Below are 21,681 nucleotides of genomic sequence, written 5' to 3' on the forward strand. Positions count from 1 at the left end.
TGGATCTGTTTGTCATGCATCTGCTGAAGCACGATAAAGTGCCATTAGCTTTTCTGATGGCTTCGTCACACTGCCAACTCATGTTCATCTTGGAGTCCACTAGGACTCCAAGATCCCTTTCCACTTCCGTGACACCCAGCAGGTCATTTCCTAGGCAGTAAGTATGCTGGACATTTTTCCTCCCTAGGTGCAGCACCTTGCATTTCTCCTTGTTGAATTGCATTCTGTTGTTTTCTGCCCACTTGTCCAACCTGTCCAGGTCTGCCTGCAGCTGTTCCCTGCCCTCCGGCGTGTCCACTTCTCCCCATAGCTTTGTGTCATCTGCAAACTTGGACAGAGTACACTTCACTCCCTTGTCCAAGTTGCTGATGAAGACATTGAAGAGTATCGGTCCAAGGACCGAGCCCTGCGGGACCCCACTGCCCACACCCTTCCAGGTCGAAACCGACCCATCCACCACGACTCTCTGGGTGTGACCCTCTAGCCAATTCGCCACCCACCGGACTGTATAGTCATCCAAGTCACAACCTCTTAACTTGTTCACCAGTATGGTGTGGGATACCGTATCGAAGGCCTTCCTGAAGTCTAAGTATACGACATCCACCCCTCCTCCTGTGTCCAGGCATTTCGTAACCTGGTCATAAAAAGAGACTAGATTAGTCAGGTACAATCTGCCTGCTACGAACCCGTGCTGGTTTCCCCTCAGCATAATTTGTCCTGCCGGGCAAATGTGAGCCTTGATAATTTTTTCAAAGACTTTGCCAAGGATGGAGGTGAGACTGACTGGCCTATAGTTGCCTGGGTCCTCCTTCCTCCCCTTCTTGAAAATGGGGACCACACTGGCCCTTTTCCAGTCCTCTGGGACTTGGCCCGTGCACCACGAGTGTTCAAATATTCCTGCCAGTGGCTGTACATTGATGTCAGCCAGTACCTTCAGTACCCTCGGATGGAGCTCATCCGGGCCTGCTGACTTAAAGGCAGCCAGTTCTTCCAAGTGACTCTGCGCCATATCAGGGTCTATGCATGGCAGTCTGGCGCCTTGCTGCTGCCCCTCTACAATCCCAGTGAGAGACTTGTCTTGCCCCTCTCTTAGGAACACTGAGGCAAAGAACTCGTTGAGGAGTTCAGCCTTGTCCCCCCCCGTCCGTCACCAATTGCTTCTGCCCATTTAGTAGGGGTCCTATTCCTCCCTGGGCCTTCCTTTTACTCCCTATATATCTAAAAAACAATATCTTGTTGTCCTTTACTTGGGATGCCATCCTCTGCTCCTTGGTAGCTTTGGCCCGTCTAACTGCCTCCCTACAAGCGCGAGCAGAGGAGGTATACTCCTCTTTGGTGATCTCTCCCTGTTTCCACTTTTTATATGCTCCCCTTTTGGCCTGTAGGCTGCCCTGGATTTCTCTGGTCAGCCAAGGAAGCCTCCTGGCCCCTTTCCCTCTTTTTCCTCGCATCGGGATTGTCTCCCTTTGTGCCTGAAGGATCATTTCCTTAAGGCACAGCCACCCTTCTTGGGCTCCCATCACTTCAAAACTCCTACTCTGCAGTGCTTCCTTGACTAATCGCCTGAGTTCATTGAGATCAGCTTTCCTAAAGTCTAGCACTTTCACCTTACTAGTTACCTTACCCACTCGATGTCTTATGAAAAATTCTATTAGGTGATCACTGTCCCCCAGATGGCTACCGATCTGTAGGTCCCCTACCATGTCATCCCCCGTTGCCAATACCAGATCCAGTAAGGAATTCCCCCTAGTGGGACCGTGTACCTCCTGTGTCAGGTGGAGGTCCTGTACACAGGTTAGAAACCTGTGTGAATGGTGGGACTTTGCTGTCTGCGTCTCCCAGCAGATGTCTGGGTAGTTTAGGTCCCCCATGACTACCGCCTCCTTAGCTTTTATGGTCTCTGAGAGCTGCCTCAGGAGCCCCGAATCTAGTTCTTCCCCTTGGTGTGGGGGTCTGTAGCAGACCCCTACCACCAAATCCCTTTCTCCTTGCTCCCCTTGTAACCTAACCCACAATCCTTCTACTTCCTCATCCTTCGATTCCGTCTTGATGAGGGTCGATGTATATTGCTCTTTGACATCGAGCGCGACCCCTCCCCCTTTCTTCCCCACCCTGTCCTTTCTGTACAGCCTATAACCCTCAATATGTACCACTCAGTCATGGGATGAATCCCACCAGGTTTCTTTTAGCCCTACTAAGTCATAGGTGTTTTCTGCAAGCAGGAGCACTAGTTCATCCTGCTTGTTCCCCATGCTCCTAGCATTAGTATATAGGCACTTGAGCCCTGTGACTGGTGCCTTTGCTGCCCCCCAGCTCTGAATCCCAAGGGCCCCTCATTTCTTACCTGCTTATTGCTTACCTGTGCTGTACTGCTTGCCACCCCATGGCTTTCAGGTTCCCAATGTTCTCCTTCTTCAGGCTGGACTGTCCTTGTGGGTGCCACATGGTTTGGTGGTCCACATCTTCCCCTGCCCTCATCTTCCCCTCCCCCCGACGAGCCTAGTTTAAAGCCTGCTGGAGGAGATCCGCCAACCTAGAAGAAAACACATGCTTACCTTTGGGGGACAGGTGAAGCCCATCCCAACTGATCATGTCCCTCATCGTGATGTGCGGGTCGTTGTCCAGGAAGCCGAAGCCTGCCTCGAGACACCACTGCCGAAGCCGCCAGTTGGTCTCTCTAATGCAGTTCTCATGCCATCTTTCGCGTCCGTTCACTGGTAGGATGGAAGAGAATACCACCTGCAGGCATGGAGAGAGCCCCATGGTCATGTCTGCCCTATGCCAGCCACAGGCTGCAGGGAGTAGCTGCATGGAAAGTAGGGCTCAGCTGGCGACAGTGGTAATGATGCACAGGGTTCTCCTTTTCAGTGCCTGCTTCTGACCAGAGGGGGAAACTGGGGGGGAGAGGGCAGGGTAGAGAGCAGGTGCTGGAAGGGGGCACTTACCACCACTATCCCCAGCTTAGCCCTGTACTCCACACAGCCACTTCCTGCAGTCCCCATCTGGAGCAGGACAGGGGTGGCTCTAGGGCTCACTCAGCCCCTAAGTCAACTGGGGACAGCAGCAGCAGCGGCAGAGGTGCGTATGTTCCCCTCCTCTTCTTCTTCTCCCCATACCCACCTTTATGTGCTTCCTCTCTGCCTAGCTTCCTAGTATCCCCAACCAGCCATGCCTCACCCTCCTTCTCCCATGGTCTGAGGGGCTGTTTCCACGCACCCCTTTAGTAAATACTGGATCTACCCATGGGTTGGCTGTCTCCTTTTCCCAACTTTTTAGACCAGGGATGTCAAACATTTAGCCCATCAGCCAGATCCAGCCTATGGAGTCATGTGATCCAGCTCGTGGGTCTTAAACAGATCTTGCAGGTGGCATAGTGTGCAAAGCCAGTCTGGCATACAGGTTGGATCTGGTGCCATGGGCACTGCCTGGAAATACTCCCCCCACACACACTCCCCCAGCTCAGTGATCAGCCACAGAGGGGACCCCAGATGCCCACCTCAGATCCAGGAGGCACCAGTTGCTGAGCCAGGGGGCTCCTGCGCGCTCCGCGATAGACCCGGAAGTGGACCGGAAGTACTTCTGGTCCACTTCCAAGTCCACTGCCGAATGTGCGGGGAACCTCCCTGCCCTCCTGTGGGACACTACATCTGCCCCACCATCTCAGCATTCGTGAGCTGTGTCTGGTACCTCGAGGTACGTAGAAAAAACATATAAAGCTGTGTCTATGGCCAAATTGTTAAATCTCTCTGAATCAATTTGGAGGCTTCTTTCCAAATGAGTCTCCTGATTCTACACTGGTACGGACCTGCAGGGAATGAAACAGGATAGCCAAGGCTGCAACGGAACTCCAACTGGCTACTAGTATCAAGGATAATAAAAAGTCCTCTTTTAGATGTGTGGGGAGCTGGAGGAAAAGCAAGGGCAACATTGGACTCGTGAAGGAACACCTTGAGAGGCTGGACACCTTCAAGTCAGCCAGCCCTTACAATCTACACCCCAGGGTACTCAAGAAGATGGCTAGCATCATAGCTCAGCCTGTAGAAGGCCAATGTGGTACCTATCTTCAAGAAAGGGAGAAAAGTGTATCTGGCAAACTACAGGCCCATCAGCCTGACCTCTGTCCTGGGGAAGGTCTTAGAAAAGATTATCAAAGAGGCCATTCTTAATAGACTGGCTGATGGCAACATCCTGAGGGATAGCCAGCACAGGTTTGTTGCAGGTAGGTCTTGCTTGATCAATCTTATTTCCTTTTACGACGAGGTGACCTATCATCTGGACAAGGGAAAGGAGATGGATGTCATATATCTTGATTTCAAAAAAGCCTTTGATCTGGTATCCCATGATCACTTCTTGGCAAAACTGGCCAACTGTGGCCTTGGGTCCACCATGATCTGCTGGCTGGGGAATTGGCTCTGTGGTCAGACCCAGAGGATGATGGTTGATGGAAGTCAATCATCATGGTGCCCTGTGGCCAGTGGGGTCCCTCAAGGCTCTGTCCTTGGACCCATATTGTTCAACATCTTCATTAATGATGTGAACATTGGAATTGGAAGTGGACTGGCCAAGTTTGCCGATGATGCCAAACTTTGGGGTAAAGCATCCACACCTGAGGACAGGAGGGTGATTCAGGTTGACCTTCACAGGCTCAGTAAATGGGCAGATGAGAACCTGATGGTGTTTAACACTGAAAAATGCAAGGTTCTCCACCTTGGAAAGAAAAACCCGCAGCACTGCTGAGCCTATAAGCATGCTACGCTGGCTAGCACTACAGATGAAAGGGACTTGGAGGTCATGATTGACCACAGGATGAACATGAGCCTTCATTGTGATGCTGCAGTTAATAAAGCAACCAAAACACTAGCTTGCATCCATAGATGCTTCTCAACCAAATCCCAGGACATCATTCTCCCATTGTACTCAGCCTTGGTGAGGCTGCAGCTGGAGTACTGCATTCAGTTTTGAGCCCCACAATTCAAAAAGGATGTGGAGAAGCTTGAGAGAGTCCAGAGAAGAGCCACGTGCATGATCAGAGGTCAGGAAAGCAGACCTTACAATGACAGGCTGAGAGCTATGGGACTCTTCAGCCTGGAAAAGCACAGGCTCAGGGGTGATCTGATGGCCACCTATAAGTTTATAAGGGGTGTTCACCAGGATCTGGGGGAACGTTTGTTCACCAGAGCGCCCCAAGGGATGACAAGGTCGAACGGTTATAAACTCCTGCAAGACCGTTTCAGGCTAGACATAAGGAAGAATTTCTTTACTGTCTGAGCCCCCAAAATCTGGAAAAGCCTGCCATCGGAGGTGTTTCAAGCACCTACTTTGAACGCCTTCAAGAGAAATTTGGAAGTTTATTTTGCTGGGATCCTATGACCCCAGATGACTTCCTGCCCCCGGGGCAGGTGGCTGGACTCGATGATCTTCCGAGGTCCCTTCCAGCCCTAATGTCTATGAAATCTGTGATTTGGATTTGGAGATTCAGCCGCCAAATTGGGCTGAATCTCCTTTGAATCGAATCAGCGACCAAAACTTCGCACGGCCCCAGGGGTAAGTCTAGTGATAGATCTGCCCAACAACTCTCATCTGGTACATGGGGCTGGATGAGTTTGACACCCCTGTGTTAAACCAACAAGTGAACAAATTGGCACACACAAGAGTCCTACACATCTTAAGAACCAAAGAAGATCCATTCTCTATTTAACCATTTATCCTGTTGCTTGAGGAGACCTACATTACTGACTGCCATAGACATTTTTTGATAGGGTTACATCTTGTTAACATTTTCCAATGCATTACTATTGTGATCACAATCAGGCCTGAGAATCTAGTACTTGCGTATTGTAGATGAATCTTACACTGTGTCGGATAATCCATGCAATGTAAATATTAGGCTTTTAGGCTAGGGACGTAAGTTGCACATAAACCGGTTTAAGTCATCAGAAACTAGTTTAAACCTGCAACAGAACAAAAGTTCAGTGCACATAAACCAGTTTCAAAATGGTCAAAACCAGTTTAACATAAACTGGTTAAATGTAGTGTCAGAATGATTTGGGTCAAACTGACTTAATGGAACTTCTGTCCCGGACCTTAAGCAGCAAGGTTTCCAAAAGTAAGCTAAGAGGCTAATTAAGCCTTTGCATCTAGCAGTGAAAGAACCATGGGCTAGGCTCTGTACTTTATTCAATTGATTATGCTCTGGGTAAAGAGTACACAGAGAAATGAAACTAGCTAATGAAATACCTTGTAGAATTTCTCTTGTAAAAGGAAGGGAGTGATTGTTAGGGAGAGGAGTCTGGTAGCAAGTCAGGGAAGAGGAGGGAGTATTTATGGGAACAAGTGGAAATGGCAATCTCAGTTTTCTGTTTCTGGAAGGGATTCCTCCAACAGTGTATTACAAAACTGCTTTCATTATGCCAGTAGGATGTGGAAGAACAAGGATGCTGTGACTGGTTACAGATGACATTGCCTGTTGGCTGGGAGAGTAAAAGATGAAGCTGGTTCAAAGTTTGGTAGCTAACTACTTGAATCAAGAATGACGACAAGCCAGCAGAAATTATCACTGGGCTAGAGCCTAGGCTCTGCAGCATCAAAATCATAATCCCTTAAGAGTGAAAAGAAATGAGTTAGTGATAATGTAGACCGGCACTATTTTCTTGCTCATGACTTATAATGTGTGTATACATAAAGCCATGGATGTATCACAAATGTGCCCCTCCCAGCAAAAAATGGAAGTTGAGTTCCTGTGGATCTCAGCGGTTTGAGAGCAGCTTTGTCTCACCAAAGCTTTTTGACTTAGTGTTATCACTAAGTTAGCCTACATAGGGCATTCAGCTTGATACTTACCACTCTTTGAGCGCTCCTTTCGCTCAAAGAGCAAACCCACTTTGTGGGTTCTAGTTCCCTTGCGGGTGCATGTATGGAGCCACCCATGGAGTCTTTTACATGGGTATATTTATGCTATGCACCCTATTGCACTGTTATTTCCGGAGAACCAGTATTGTATATTCATTCGCGGGAATTTGAGTTCAGATAGAGATTATTTGTTTGCATTACATAATTTGAGAAAACATATCTAATCTGTGAGGACTACTGTAAGCTTGTTTGTTTAAATCTTTAGGCTTTTAGTAGAGCATCCTTATTAATTTTTTTAAACAAACTCAACAGTGTGTTATGACTGTTGACATATAAATTTACACACAAGCTCATCCCATCTGCAGTAACACTTCACAGCATAATGTTATTTCAGATTATGGGGCAGTAGTTGGCATGTGAACTTCCTTAATTGAGATTATATGGTCCTAAGCAAACAACAAATTTCATTTTTAAAGGGGTAAATGACATTTAATTTGAAAGGATGAGACAACAACATCCGCAGAGGGACAGATGGTCTATTGATTTTGTGTAGAGCTCCTCTGTGCAGAAATACCTTATCACTCTTTATCAGAATGTGTGTGAATGCTCTTGTTATCTCAGAAAGCACTTCATAGTTCTTTCTCAAAATCATATGCATCCTGAAAAACTCCCTGGATTTATGATGTGCTGACTTTCCTTAAGCAGATGTAGTTGTTTCAAAATTGCTGAAGTTGATAGCTGCTTTGCAGGACTCAAGTCATCATGTAAATAAATGTATCTGATACAGAGAGACAAGAGTATTTTGTAACATGAAGCAGAATGTGATGGTTGAATATAGGCAGCTGATGCAGTAATGCAACAGAAAATATAGGGATGGACCACAATTTGATGGACCACAATTCTAAGAGATCCAACTATTGAGTTGCTTTTGGCTTTGACATCACAGCTTTACCTAAAGATAAGCAAAGCTCATTTATTCAGGAGCACTGATTTAAAAGACATGACTAACCACCCTGCTACACTGAAAGGTATTGGAATGTTTTGTGCCATTCCAGAAAGTGTGCTTGAATCCAATTAAATTTCCATCTTCCTTTCTTTCAGAATAATAATTAAGCATTTTTGGTAATGGATTAGCTTTGATACCAAATTTACACCAATAGTATCAGAGGCACTCTAGAAAGTGCCTCTGATATACCCACTTTTTTGCTTAACAAACTTGGAATGCATATGAGTCTAGTTCAGATCACGTCACCTATTTGTAAGAAATTTAATATAGACAAACATAAAATAACATCAAGCTCCCATGTGTCAGCATTGTTTTTCATATCAGTCAGTTTCTGGCAAACAAATAAGATTACAAAGCAATGCAATTTTTGTTTACTGGGCATTATGCAATAAGAATGTTTTCCTTTTCTTTATGTTTTAAAAGGTAGATAGCAATGGACAGTGAATTCTGAATCAGCAGCAGGGATCTTGTACAAGAATTCATTCAAAAGTGAATGCCTTGCTTGGGAAAGGTAAACCTAACAAAGGCAGAAAAAAAAGAGAAGCAACTCAACTTAATGGAAAGGCAATGCTGAGCTCATTTTAAAAAATTCAGTGTTTGCATGAGTTGTCCAAGTCAAATATTTATATGTCTAGACAGAAGGATGATGCATTTCTAAATGTTGTACAAAACGTATATTTGTTAAATAATTGATCAAGAACAGGTCTGTATATGCCATACTAGTGAAGTATGTTCGTTATATGATGGCAATTATGTTAGTCTTCAAGGGTAATATTTGGCCTATATTTCAATGGGCATGTTTATACATTATGTCATACAAAAATAGTGAGAAAGAAATTCAAGAAGTTCCTAAGACAGAAGTGGCAAAAGCATGAGGTAATGCAAGGGTCATTTTGGAAACAAACCTACAGCTCATAGCCAATTCCATTCATTTCAGTAAAGGAGAATATATTTTTTTCCTCCATTGAAAAATAAACTGTCACTGTTTTAAGCAGTTTCATAACTTAACAGGGGATTAAAGAAAACACACAGCTCCGCTAATCCATGTGCTTTAGCTAGTGCAGCACTCTCTAAATCATGTGTCAGGAAGGGCACATTGTCTAGCGATCAAGGCAAGGGACAAGGAGTCAAGATACCTGGCTCCTTTCAGCAAAACAGGAGTGTTGTGAGATTTAAGTTGTTCCTGGTCCTTGAATGGGTCCTTATCAGGAAAAGACCTCAAAAAGCCTTTTACCTTCACACCTACACTAGTGCACAACTGTAATCTATTTACTTTCCTAGGGGTGAGGCTTGTCCGCTTGCCATAGAGCAGTAAGGACCAACCTTTCTGAAATGTGTGCCACAAAGAAAGCCTCACACTCTCCCCATGTCCCACTACAGTTCCTTTCCCCTGACTGATACGTTGCTCCGTTTTCTGCTCCCTGCCCTGTGCTCCTTGTCCTATCTGTTGCTCTGCTTTTTGTTCCCTGCCGTATCTATAGCTATTCCCTGCGTCCTGCCAGATCTGTTGCATGCCACACACAGAGGCTGCTCATGCCATTTATGGCACATGTGCCATACCCCAGTCACAGTGTATTAACCACCACAAAGAAAAGAGAAAGGGTGAGGAGGCAGACTGTGTGGAGGGAAGATGACTATATCTTTCTAATAGGTGGTCTCAATCCAGAGTTGTCTGCAGGTGAAGACTTCCAGAAGGAATGATGATGTCCTTAAGGAATAAATATATAGTATAAATTCAGATGATGATGTGACCCCAGATTCTCAAAGGTATTTAGGTGTTGAACTCCCATTGAAATTCAGTAGGCGTTATATACCTAAGAATTTTTGAGACCCTGGATCATGCTGTCTAGATCTCCAGCTAGGAATCTTGTTAAAACAGAACACATGATTGGCCAGCATTTTCTGATTTCTGGTTTGATCAGAAAATCTGTCATGATAGTTCGGGACTCATATATCTCTCAAAGCACATGAATCCTTGCAAAGTTATCATTAATCTCCACAAAGGTGACACTTGCATACTGTGCAGATTCAGGACCGCATACAATAGGGATTAGAGTTGCTTATTCAGCAGTCAGTAATTCAACAAATTTGGAGTGTTTATCACCGAGGGAAAGGAAGAATGAGAAGCAGCTGTGAGATGATCAGATTGGGTACTTTTAGATTGGGCCAGTGTTCAAGATTTAAAAAAAAGTTTTCTGTACTTGAGTCTAGAGTGTTCAGTTCATTAATACCACCTTCAAGAAACATTTCTAGGTCTACGTCCTTTTTCACATCCCCCGGTAAACTCCACTGATTTGAGCAACTAATCCAGATTCACTAAGGTTAAGGTAAAAGGTTTACACTCTCTGCTTCTGCTTCTGGACAATTTAAAGAAATAACTGTTAAATGTGATTTAGGAGCTCACACGATCCTTCCCATCTGCAATTAGGTGTGTTACTTGACTCAGCAGCGTGATGTGGTTTTTTCAACACCACCAAGTTATTTTTCCAGATCTCTCATGATCGATTTTGAATTGAAGGAAACTTTTTCTGTCTTTTATTCTTAAAACAGATGGAGGTGGAATTCCAGCTTTTTCATTGGGTAAATGCAAACTAATTTATAACAATGAAGATTAAGATCAGATTATGTATAAGGCTAGCAACTGTGGAAAGCTCCTGGGAGGCCTAGGAGGAGGGAGGAAGTTAGAGGAAAGGTAGGAGATAGAAATGATCTTTTTCTGTCCTGTGCATGCCCACAGAGGCCAGCCACAATGGGTTTTTTTTCCTCTATCTATTTAAGGCCCTGAATCAGCAAGACTCTCCAATGCATGACTAATTGGGAACCTAATAAACATTACCATCAAGTGCACTTTGACTATTTCCATTAATTTCAGTTTGAGGTATATGCCTAAGTATGTTGCTCAAACCAGCGCTTAAATATATATAGGTACATAAGAGAGGGTGTTTGGCAATTCTTTGTTTATCCAGGTCCCAATCCTGCAATCCCCTCTGTATGGAGTCCTTAGCTTATGTGCAAAACCCTACTGATTCCAGTGAAATTGTGTTCAGCTATAAGTATCCACAGCATGCAGTGATCTAATGGAAGAACTGGAATCCAAGAGGCAAGTCTGGTGATAAATAATGTGACTTCTAAATGGTAATGCATCACTCAGATATAATTATACTTGTTTTGTTGTTGTTGTTTTTCCCCACTCTAATGAAAACTGAAGCATAAAAATGTTTTGCTTTGACCTAAAGCAAAGAGGCACTTTATGATGTAGGGCTTTTTTGTATAATAATAATGTTTCCCTTTGATACCATACAGTACAGAGGACTTTATAGGTCTGATCATGTGAGAGTCTGTCTAGCCTCAGCTCTCTCAATTTAACTGAGAGTTGTAGTGACTCAGCATGAAGTACTGGGTACATTGCAGGGGGAGTATGTCAGAGAGTAGTTACTATATTATGTCATATTTATGTATTGCTACAATTTGTCTCAACTGGGTTTTTACTTGGTTCTTACTTTGCAATGTTGCATTCAAGCATCCTCCATCACTGTAAATAAGCCAGTAGGGTGAAAATAAACAGGTGTTATCATTTACTTTATAAGACTTCTCCAGGTTTCCCAAGCTCAGCCATAAAAATATGCTTAGCACAGATTCTTTTTTTTACAGGTTCACAGAATTTCACAGATTCACAGAATCTTGGAATATTTCAGACCATAAACAAACTATATATATATATATATATATATTTTTTTTTTTTTTTAATTTTTAAATCAATGTAGTAAAGTACAAATGCAGTCTTGTTTTCCATGAAAACCTCTGTTTGAGATAGATAAGTGTGAAAAAACAATTTGGCATGTCATTAGGCTGTGCTGTTGTTGATTCCATTTCCATCTTTTCAAAATGTTTTTATTCCCTTCCAATAAGAGGCAAGCTATCAGCTTTGTCATATTTAGCACTGATGAGCAGTGCTGAGTTGACGGTTCTGGAGACAGAAACCTTCTGAGTCGCTGGTAGAACACAAGGAATGAGAATACAGTCTGCTTTATACCCTCCCAGCCCTTCCTTGTAAGGGTCTAGGAGTGAGGGATGGCTCCTTGTCTGCGGTTTGTTCCATCCTGGGTTTGTCTGCTGACTTTCCGCAAGGTTCCCTAACTACTGCCAGTTTCCTAGTTCTGTGAAATATATCTTGCCAGAAGGTCTCCAGCCAGCCAGTCAGTGGTGAAAGGTTCCATACACCAATTGTCAGTTCCCTGAGCAATCCATTCCACCCAATTACTAACTCAAACAAACAAAGACTGCTGCTGTGCCTGTAATGGGGTGTCGGCTGAACAGCACCTGAGCTGGATTGGGACTGGAATTGGATGATTTGGAACACAAGGATTCCAGAAAATTAAAAGAGCATAAACGTTAAGAACAAAAGACCATCTGGCCCAACATATCATCCTATTTGAGGATGATGTTAATCCAACCTTCCTGCTTTCTCACAACATTCCTCAATACCCACCTTCTCCAGAAACAAATCTAGGTGTCTCTTGAACTCATTTATACTGTTTGTTGCAGTAGACTTCCTGATAACTTATTCCATATGTTTATTATCCTTTCACAAAACGCTGCCTACCCTGTACAGACACAGACAAAAATTTCCCATCAGGCTGATATCTGGCTGTCTCCCATAGAAAATCAGACTCTCAGGGCTCCTCTTAGTCCTTCCCTTCACCTACACTAAGCTGTTTGAGCTACTACTGGAGTTTTTTCTTTTTTCCCCCCTCTCTCTCCCCAGTGAGAAATTCATAATCAACCATTCACTACAGCTCATCTTATAAAAACACATGACATTACAACTAGACTGAAATGGCATGGAAGAGAACTTTTAACAAATAATATGGAACATATCCCTTCTATAATATTAAAAGCTTTATTATTTCCTTGAGCAATTAAATGCTTTACCAAGGTACTACTCCCCAACTTCAATAAAGAGAAATAACATGATTACAGTATCTCAAATCTTATTCTTCCATGATTCACAAAGAAGTGATCAAGGATGCCAGAACATGCCCTTAGTGTATGTTATGAAGTCAAACAGACATGGAACCTTTCATGCCTTGCTGTATATACACACAGTGTTCATCGTTCTCTTTATCATAACCAGTGTAGGCCAGAGCAGTTGTGTAACAAGCTGAGCTGGTGCCTGGGACAAACCCTTCAGGAACACAGTGGGCACAAATTCTGACAGTTGAGACAGGGGCAGGGGGCAGCAGTTCCTATACAGTACCGGCCAAGCTGCTACCATTGTGTGTGCTCTACCCACCTGTTTCTGTTGCACTTAAAAGTAATAGCAGCAGGGAACTCTTTCTGAATCCCTGACATGGTCAAGGCTCAGACTTTGCAGGGGTGAGGGGTATTTCTGGTGCCTCTCCTAACTTGGCTCCCAGGGTGGGTGCCCTATAGTTTCATAGTTTCATAGTAGCTAGGGTCAGGAGGGACCTGAACAGATCATCTAGCCTGACCCCCTGCCACAGGCAGGAATGAATGCTGGGTTCACAAGACCCCAGACAGGTGATCGTCCAACCTCCTCTTGAATATGCCCAAGGTAGGGGCGAGGACCACCTCCCTGGGAAGTTGGTTCCAGATTTTGGCCACCCTAACTATAAAATATTGCCTTCTGATCTCCAACCTAAACCTGTTCTCCATCAGCTTATTACCATTGTTCCTTGTCACCCCAGGTGGTGCTGGGGAGAAAAGAGCTCTGCCTATTTGCTGTTGATCCCCACTGATGAGCTTGTAGGCAGCCACCAGGTCCCCCCTCAGCCTCCTCTTGCTGAGGCTGAACACGTTCAGGTCCTTCAGTCTCTCCTCATAGGGCCTGTCCTGCTGCCCTCTCACCAAGTGGTTGGCCCTCCTCTGAACCCTCTCCAGGCTGGCCACATCCCTTTTGAAGTGCGGTACCCAGAACTGGATGCAGTACTCCAACTGCGGCCTGATCAAAGTCGCATAGAGGGGGAGTATCACCTCTCTGGACCGGCTTGAGATGCACCTTTTGGATGCATAACAAAGTATGGCTGGCCTTGCTGGCTGCGGTCTGGCATTGGCGGCTCATGTTCATCTTGGAGTCACTAATGACTTCGAGATCCCTACCGCCTCTGTGCTTTCAAGAAGGGAACTCCCCAGCCTGTATGTATGCTGTGGATTCCTTCTCCCAAGGTGCAGCACCCTGCATTTGTCTACGTTGAACCCCATCCTATTCTCATCTGCCCACTTTTGTAGTCTGTCTAGATCTAGCTGCAGTCTCTCTCTCCCTACAAGTGTGTCCACCTCGCCCCACATCTTAGTGTCATCAGCAAACTTGGACAGCGTGCTTTCCACCCCTTCGTCCAAGTCACTGATGAAGATGTTAAACAGTGCGGGCCCAAGGACAGAGCCCTGGGTTACCCCACTGCTCACATCTCGCCAGGTTGAGTACAACCTGTCCACCACTACTCTCTGGGTGCGCCCCATCGGCCAATTTTTTACCCATCCCACTGTGCAGGCATCAATGCCGCAGTCATTTAATTTAATGATGAGGATGGGGTGAGAGACAGTGTTAAAGGCCTTCTTAAAGTCTACTCACTCATCCTTAGTTATACTACTAGGCCAGAGGTCAATTTGCAACATAACCAGAAAAATTGAATTTAAGTACTGAGCTTATCATAAACTAGCAAGTATTGGGACGCTATGGAAGCTGAGCACTCATCCACATGACAGGAAGGAACAGCTCATTTCCATTTTGAAAAAAGCCACCCACATAGGAGCAACATAAGCTACAGAAGAAGGGGTCAGTCTCTAGAAGGTGCATCAGAGATGGAGTGAACTTACTGAAAAGGACATAGAGGATCCTCCTCAACTATCCCCCAGCTCATCTTTTCGAATAATAGTAGGGTGTAAATTGACCAATAAGGTCTCTAGATTTTGTTGTCATAGGCAACTCACTGCCACACGTGGCAACAGTGTGTTTCAAGTAGAGGTGGCCTACCTGTATCAGAAAACTTATGTTGCCAATCTGGCAACTAATGCATGTAGCCAGCATGCTGGAATCCAAAATGCCTGCCGGGATTTCACGTCTTGGTCAATATATCATTTTTTGCTATGGTTAAAAAATTAATTTCAGTGACAAAACTGACATTGTATGAACCAGGGAGATCAGTCATAACATTTCTGCCATGGTAGCCATACTGGATTCATGACAGCCATCTTGGATTCCATTATGGCAGATACATGCGCTCCTTGCCAGATTGGCAACCTGACTTTTCTGACCTGGGTAGACCACCTCTTCCTGAGATGCACATTGCTGCTTGTGGTAATAAGTTGCCTGCAGGGTGACACCTTTACCCTTCTTTTTTATCCTACTATAAGCCACCTTTATTATCTTATTTATTTTTTAAAAAGCTACAAGCAGAAGCCAAATCTTATAATGCTGCTAAATAATAATTCTAGTTAAAAATACTGTTGGCAGAAAACCAGTAGGCAGCAGTAGAAGCGCATTATAAATTGGCTGTCTGACCTGGGAAATCATGGGGACAAGTACATTATAGAACTGTAAACTGGTGCACTTAAAAATATCCAGGATGGAAAGTGGGCATGGTTTGCATGCATATCAGTGCAGTAAGACCAAGTCCTTGTTCTCTGTGAATAGCTCCTATAATATCAAAAGCAACAGCATATAGGAATGGACTGTTGTGTATACAGGCAGGTCTCAGAGAGAATGTGGTATATGGAAATCTCACTTGGTTGGAAAGGGAAGGGGTTGGAAACCCAACATTAATGTGAGTTTATTCTTTTCATTTTTGCACTTATCCTGTGACAAAGTAGAAAGAATGCATAGTATTACCTAGCCATCCACTCCTGATATAATTCTTGCCACATACAAACATTCCCTTACTAAAAATTCTGACTTGTATTAATATAAATTGTCTTTATTTACTTCCAAAGGCCTAATATTAGTTCATTACTCCTTGACAGAGCAAGTAGCAATGGTCTCAAGTTGCAACAAATCTAGGTTAGATATTAGAAAAATCTTTCTCACGAGGAGACAGTAAAGCACTGGAACAGGTTCCACAGAGGTTGTGGAATCTCCATCCTTGGAAGTTTTTAAGACCAGGCTGATCAAAGTCTTGGCTGGGATGATCTAGTTGGGGCTGGTCATGTTTTGAATGGGCGGTTGGACTGGATGATCTCCTGAGGTCCCTTCCAACCATCATTTTCTATGATTCTAATCACCTTCCTGAGCCAAACCTCAAAAAACTTTGCAATTCCCATTTGTTTGCTACTACATTAGCTATTTCTCTTCATTTTCAGAGTAGTACTCTTATATGCTATTTAATGCAGCAAAAGTTTTACCTGCATAAGGAATACAGGTTCAGGCTATCTGTTCAGGATTATTCTGTGGGTAGATCCAGAGGAGAGGCTTGCAGAATCAGTAGTGCTAGGGAGAAGAAGAAGAAGAGGTTCCCAAGGGGAAGAAAAAGAGTGGCATGAGTATATAATTTTTTAATTATTATTTTAGGAAAATTTTAAGTTTTAACTCAGAAAAAGGAAGGCTCCAAAACATGAGATTTCTAAACTTATGTGGATTAAGTTTATCCCTTAAATAAATTCAGCCCAATTTTAAAGAGGTACCGAGTTGAAATCATGCTCACTCAATTTGGCCATTGTGGGTTCATAGACCCTCTTAAAATCAAGCTAGCCTTATGGAATGGACAAAGTTTAAAAGGGACAACATATTCACATTAATGAAATAACTAATTATTAATTGAAGACCTTAACTTTAAAAGGCTTTGAACATTTTGGCAAAAAGCCCCAGGTCTGACCTAATTAACACATTGCATAACTCTGTTCACATTGATGAGGTACATGAGGCATAAATTAGGAAAGCATTAGACTGAATTATTATATCTCCTATAGTGATTTAGTTCCTTTGCTGCTAAAAAAGAAAATAACCAGTCTGTATTTATGATGTAAGAGTATCAACCCCCCGCCCCACTCCATACATCAAGAACAAGCTTCTAATAGCCCTCTCCCTTGTCCCAAATTTTCAAATGTGCAACACTGACAGAATATGAAACCAATTTCCTTTTGAATTTGACTATGTTAACAATGAAAGGAAGACATTTCTTAAGTGTACCCCATCACCAAACTCCATTTAAGGAAAAAAAATTCTGTATATCCCATAGTTTTTCATAGGAGCTTTTGATTATAAAGACAGATGTAATTCTGTTCATGAAAGCTCTTCCTATATTCTTATTCACTTTCAAGCATTTCAGAATGCTTATTGTGCATGAGAAGTGTGTCAATATCCAGAACAACATATGCCTCGTAAGCCATCTACAATATGTTATAGTCCAGTGGTGGATTAAATGTCTTCTAAATGCAGAACATGAAATTGATGCTTTATCAATAACTACAGAGTTCAAAATAGATAACATTGTTGAAGATACTTTAAGTTTAATTAATTTCACCTTTGATAAGAGAAGTAATGAATTATTTAATTTAATGGCCACGATTTATATTATCCTGCCATTTTTACCATAAATTTCTAAACGATTAGCTGGTGCAAAGATCACCATTGAGGAAGGTCCATCACAGAGGTAACCAAAGAGTCATAAATATATTCTTGACATGCAATTTCCATGAATTACAAAGACAGACTTCTCTCTCTGCTGCTCAGTCTCATTTAATGAAGAACTGAATAACTGTACAACCTTTTGCCAAATAGTTTTCATTCCAGTTCTTTGTCTGTGCTTAAGAGGTAAGTAATAATTAATTTTCTTTTCTGACATTTAAAGGCAATTGTTACCAATCAGATATGTATAATAAAATTTACCATCAAGTGGTAAATGAACTTCTTGAAGCTTTTAATTTTATTTATGTGAGAGAAAATGATTATCAGGTGAAGTTAAGTAGTTACTGCCTCATTAAACTGTCACATAAAATTTTAAAATTGTCTTTCAGTATCTAATGAGGAGATAATATTAAATGTTTACTGAATTAGCATAAAATAAAGAAAACACTCAAAACTATATCCTTTAATCACTGAAATGTGCTTCTGCAGCACAGAGATAAAGAGGGGGAAAGGGAAGTATCTGTCAGTCTTTCATCACCTGTTCGGGAAAGCATAAATATGGAGTAATCAAAAATAACATACCATAATCATGTAGAAGACTCAAGAGTAGGATGCTAACACACAAAAAGTCACCAGAACATAGAACTTATTCAGGCAAAACAAAGATGTGGTTACTTTGAGGAAAAGAGACTACCATGTGCTAAATATTTTTATCTAGTTATATAATATAATATTTGCAGCTTAGCCTTAGTAGTTGAAATCTCAATCTGTACTGAATTGAAAAGGCAATGGAAGGAAGCAGTACACCTCAGGATATGCTTATTAGCTCCCTGGAAAAGGGTTGAAAAGACTTCAGCGTTCCAAATTTAAAACAGAGATTGTTTTACAAACTGTTTCTATTGAAATTTTCTACTTGTGTTCCTAATTCCTTTTCTTTCTTATATCAATCAAATTATTTAGGATATGAACAAACAAACAAATTATAGCATGCTAGAAGCTCATGGACACTATTGTGTGTCAGCTGCTCTGTTTATGTGCCCACTCTACCCCACAGTAAGTGAAAGCTAAACGTGGGCCCTCAATGAAACGTAACTAATCTGCTGTGGTTCATCTTTCACTTCCTACGGGTTAAGACCATGGACACAAGCAGTTGCCACAAAACAGTTGAGACACTGATAGTTCATGCTCCATGTTCTGTTGCAGTTCTTCATATGTTTGTTTGACAGTACCCAGACACAGCTCAGCTGAGGCTCTGAAATTCAAAGCAAAAGAAGGTTGAAGTATGTATTCAGGTTTTAAAATTGTATGATACTCCTGATTTTTCCCCTCTCCTTATCTGGATGTTAGAATAAAGCCTTTTTCTCATATCAATGTCTAAATATAACTTTGAATATTTTTTCCACGGGAATTTTCTACAAATTAAAGATTGTTTTTGGTTTGTATCCATTCCACACACAGATTTTTGGGGAAAATCTCTGAAAGTATCATTCTGGGTATAATGCAACTATATTGGCATGTACACTACTGTGTCACTACACTGATACATGGAAAAAAAGCAGCATATGGCTCAAGTCTCCATTGCACCAGCAAATGAGGGATGGCAGGGACCCAGACTACTAGCATACGTTCTTTAATGGCACGATGGGATCTGATTCCCATTCCCAACAACCGTTCTGCCTGCCATGCCACATGTGAATGGCAAGGAGGTGTGATTGTTGGGATCTGATCCCAGTTGCACCATTACTACTTGCCAGCACAGGGAGAGCCTGGGATCATAATCGTGCCTCCCCCTGTACCAGGAAGTTGGACTAGGATTGCCTGCAAATACAACCGAGACAGCAATCAGTTGATTGTCAGTTAGCCTCTGAGGACACTATCAGGGATGTGAACTGGCTTCAGAGTGGTCTGAGGACAAGTTGACAATAGCTGATAATTGGGGCCAGAGCCAACCATCAGATTGTCAACCTACATCCAGAGACTGCACTGGAGCCAGTCTGAGCCCTCAGTGTAGTGTAAGGGCTGAAAAATGGATAATCAGCTCATTGTTGGCCCTGTCTGAGACAGCTCCAAGTCTAGTTCAAGGCTGTGGCTGTATCAGCCAGCCCAGCAAATACACTGTGCCCCACAGGTCTGGATGGGCTGCTGGGTGCAGGGGATCAGGGTGGGATCTTAAACCCCACCGGGAGCCTCTGGTCCCCTGCACTAGGCAGCCCACTGGACATAGGATTTAAAGTCCCCAGCAGGGGATCCACCTCAGCAGTGCTCTTTAAAGTTCCCCATGCGCCAAGACCAGAGTTGCCAACTGTCCATAAATTTACAGGCAGTCCATAAAAAAACAAAGCTAAAAAGCCAGTATGGAAATAAGTAAAATAATAAAAATTGAGCTGTCCATAAAAAAACTAAGCAACCAGGAGATTGTTTGAAGATTCCTGATTGGAAAGAAGCTAGAGGCAAGCATTGCATTGAAGGACAAAGAGATCAGAGCAGCACCACCTGGTGGCTGAGCATGAGTACAGCACCCTCTAGGGAACATTCTTAGGGCTTTGTAGCCCACCGCAGCCTCTGTAGCTTCCTTGTTCTCTTCCCCCCCATCCCCCAACTATGTGCTGCTGCTGCATACTGTCACCTGCCTGTAACACTGCTGGGTTCAAGGTAGGCAGATAGTAGTCTTTCCTTGGGTGTCTATGCTGGGATAGGGGTGGGGGGGAAGCGGGACTGGTGGGGGTGAGGCTGGGGAGTGAGGTGGGTGGGGGGTGCAGCATGGTGTGGAGTGCAATCAGTGGCATTAGGAGGGTGGGGGTAAGTAAGCAACCCTTGAGGTGGAGCCAGCATGGTGTAAACCACTGCTGCATTTGAGCAGGGTTGGCAACCCAAGGGATTTTTTTATTAGTAATTTGCAGACTTTTACTGACAACCAATTTTTTTTTACAATGGTTGGTATTTAAATCCTTGATTTTGAACCTAGCTCTTTCCCAGGGTCTGGTAGAAGGGTTACATTCACATTATGTAAAGCATAAGTCAGTAAAAATGTATATCAGTAAAAGAAGTTTGTCAGTAAAAAGTTTGCAGATTGCTGTTAAAAAAAAAATATTTTGGCTGGGCAACCCTGGCCAGAACTCATGGTGCAGGACCCAGGGTGTGGAGCATGGTGAGCTGGGAGGTCCCAGGTCTCCAGCTGCCTACATCCCACACCATGAAGCAGCTCCCTACTTGCCACTTCCACAGATGCCCTGGAAACTTAAGTGATCCTGTAACTAGGGCTTATAGCTGCATGCCCCCTTTGAAAAGGTCCAGGTTTCAGTGAGTTTACGGTCAGGGAGATGCTCCCTGAATGTTGGGCTCATGGAACCCTCCTGCTGTCTGCCTCCGGAATTAGACTGGTGTACTAGGACCAGGACCTGATGCTGCCTCTAGCCCAGTTCCACTGTTTGGGTAGGGGACAGCTGTATTCCAGACCCTGGGACTGCTTGATGCCAAATCCATATGCTCAGCTGAGCATTGGCATCTCTCATGGCTCAGCATTAACATGCCATATGTTTAGTTTAAGGTGTAATACAAATAAGCCACAATGATGTTATATGTGGAATATCTTTGTGGCTCATTTGCTATATTATCATGGCCTAAATTGTGACCACCTACTATTTATGGTGCTGTTAACAAGTTAATCACATCTTAAATTTAATGTGTGCCAGGGCCCTCAGCTACCAAATCTTCCTGTAACGTCTGGCAAAGTGACCAGCTCTATTCCCAACTACCTGTACTAATTCACAATATATATTACTTAAATTAAACTAATCACCCCCCACAGATGTCACACATGGAATGCTACTGGCTCTACAGGTAATCCGTTTAAGCTAAGCAAGAAAAGCTAATGTAGCTTTTCAGATTTCCAAGATTTGGCCTGACAGCATTTTTTGACAAAGATTTGAGTTGGTGTTTAACTTGTACCAACTGGTTTGTGCATCGTTAGCTATGATCCACTATTAATTCTTCTTCTATTACCTTTCTCTAACAAAGTGCTTTTGTTTTCTGTCGAACAACTTATGAGACCTCAGAATGGTGCTTTTGCTAGCATTATACCAGCAAAATAACTGTCACAAAATTTAGACAGTTCCCATAAAAATGCACAATTCTTGCTGATTAATCTCTAACCTTAGGAATTTTCAAACACGTGGAAAAAGGTATGTTGTCAAAATATAGTTTCTTAATGCTGTGTGATATAAATTATTTGATTGAACTGACAACT

Source organism: Alligator mississippiensis, chromosome 2, assembly GCF_030867095.1.
Source record: "Alligator mississippiensis isolate rAllMis1 chromosome 2, rAllMis1, whole genome shotgun sequence".
NCBI lineage: Eukaryota > Metazoa > Chordata > Crocodylia > Alligatoridae > Alligator > Alligator mississippiensis.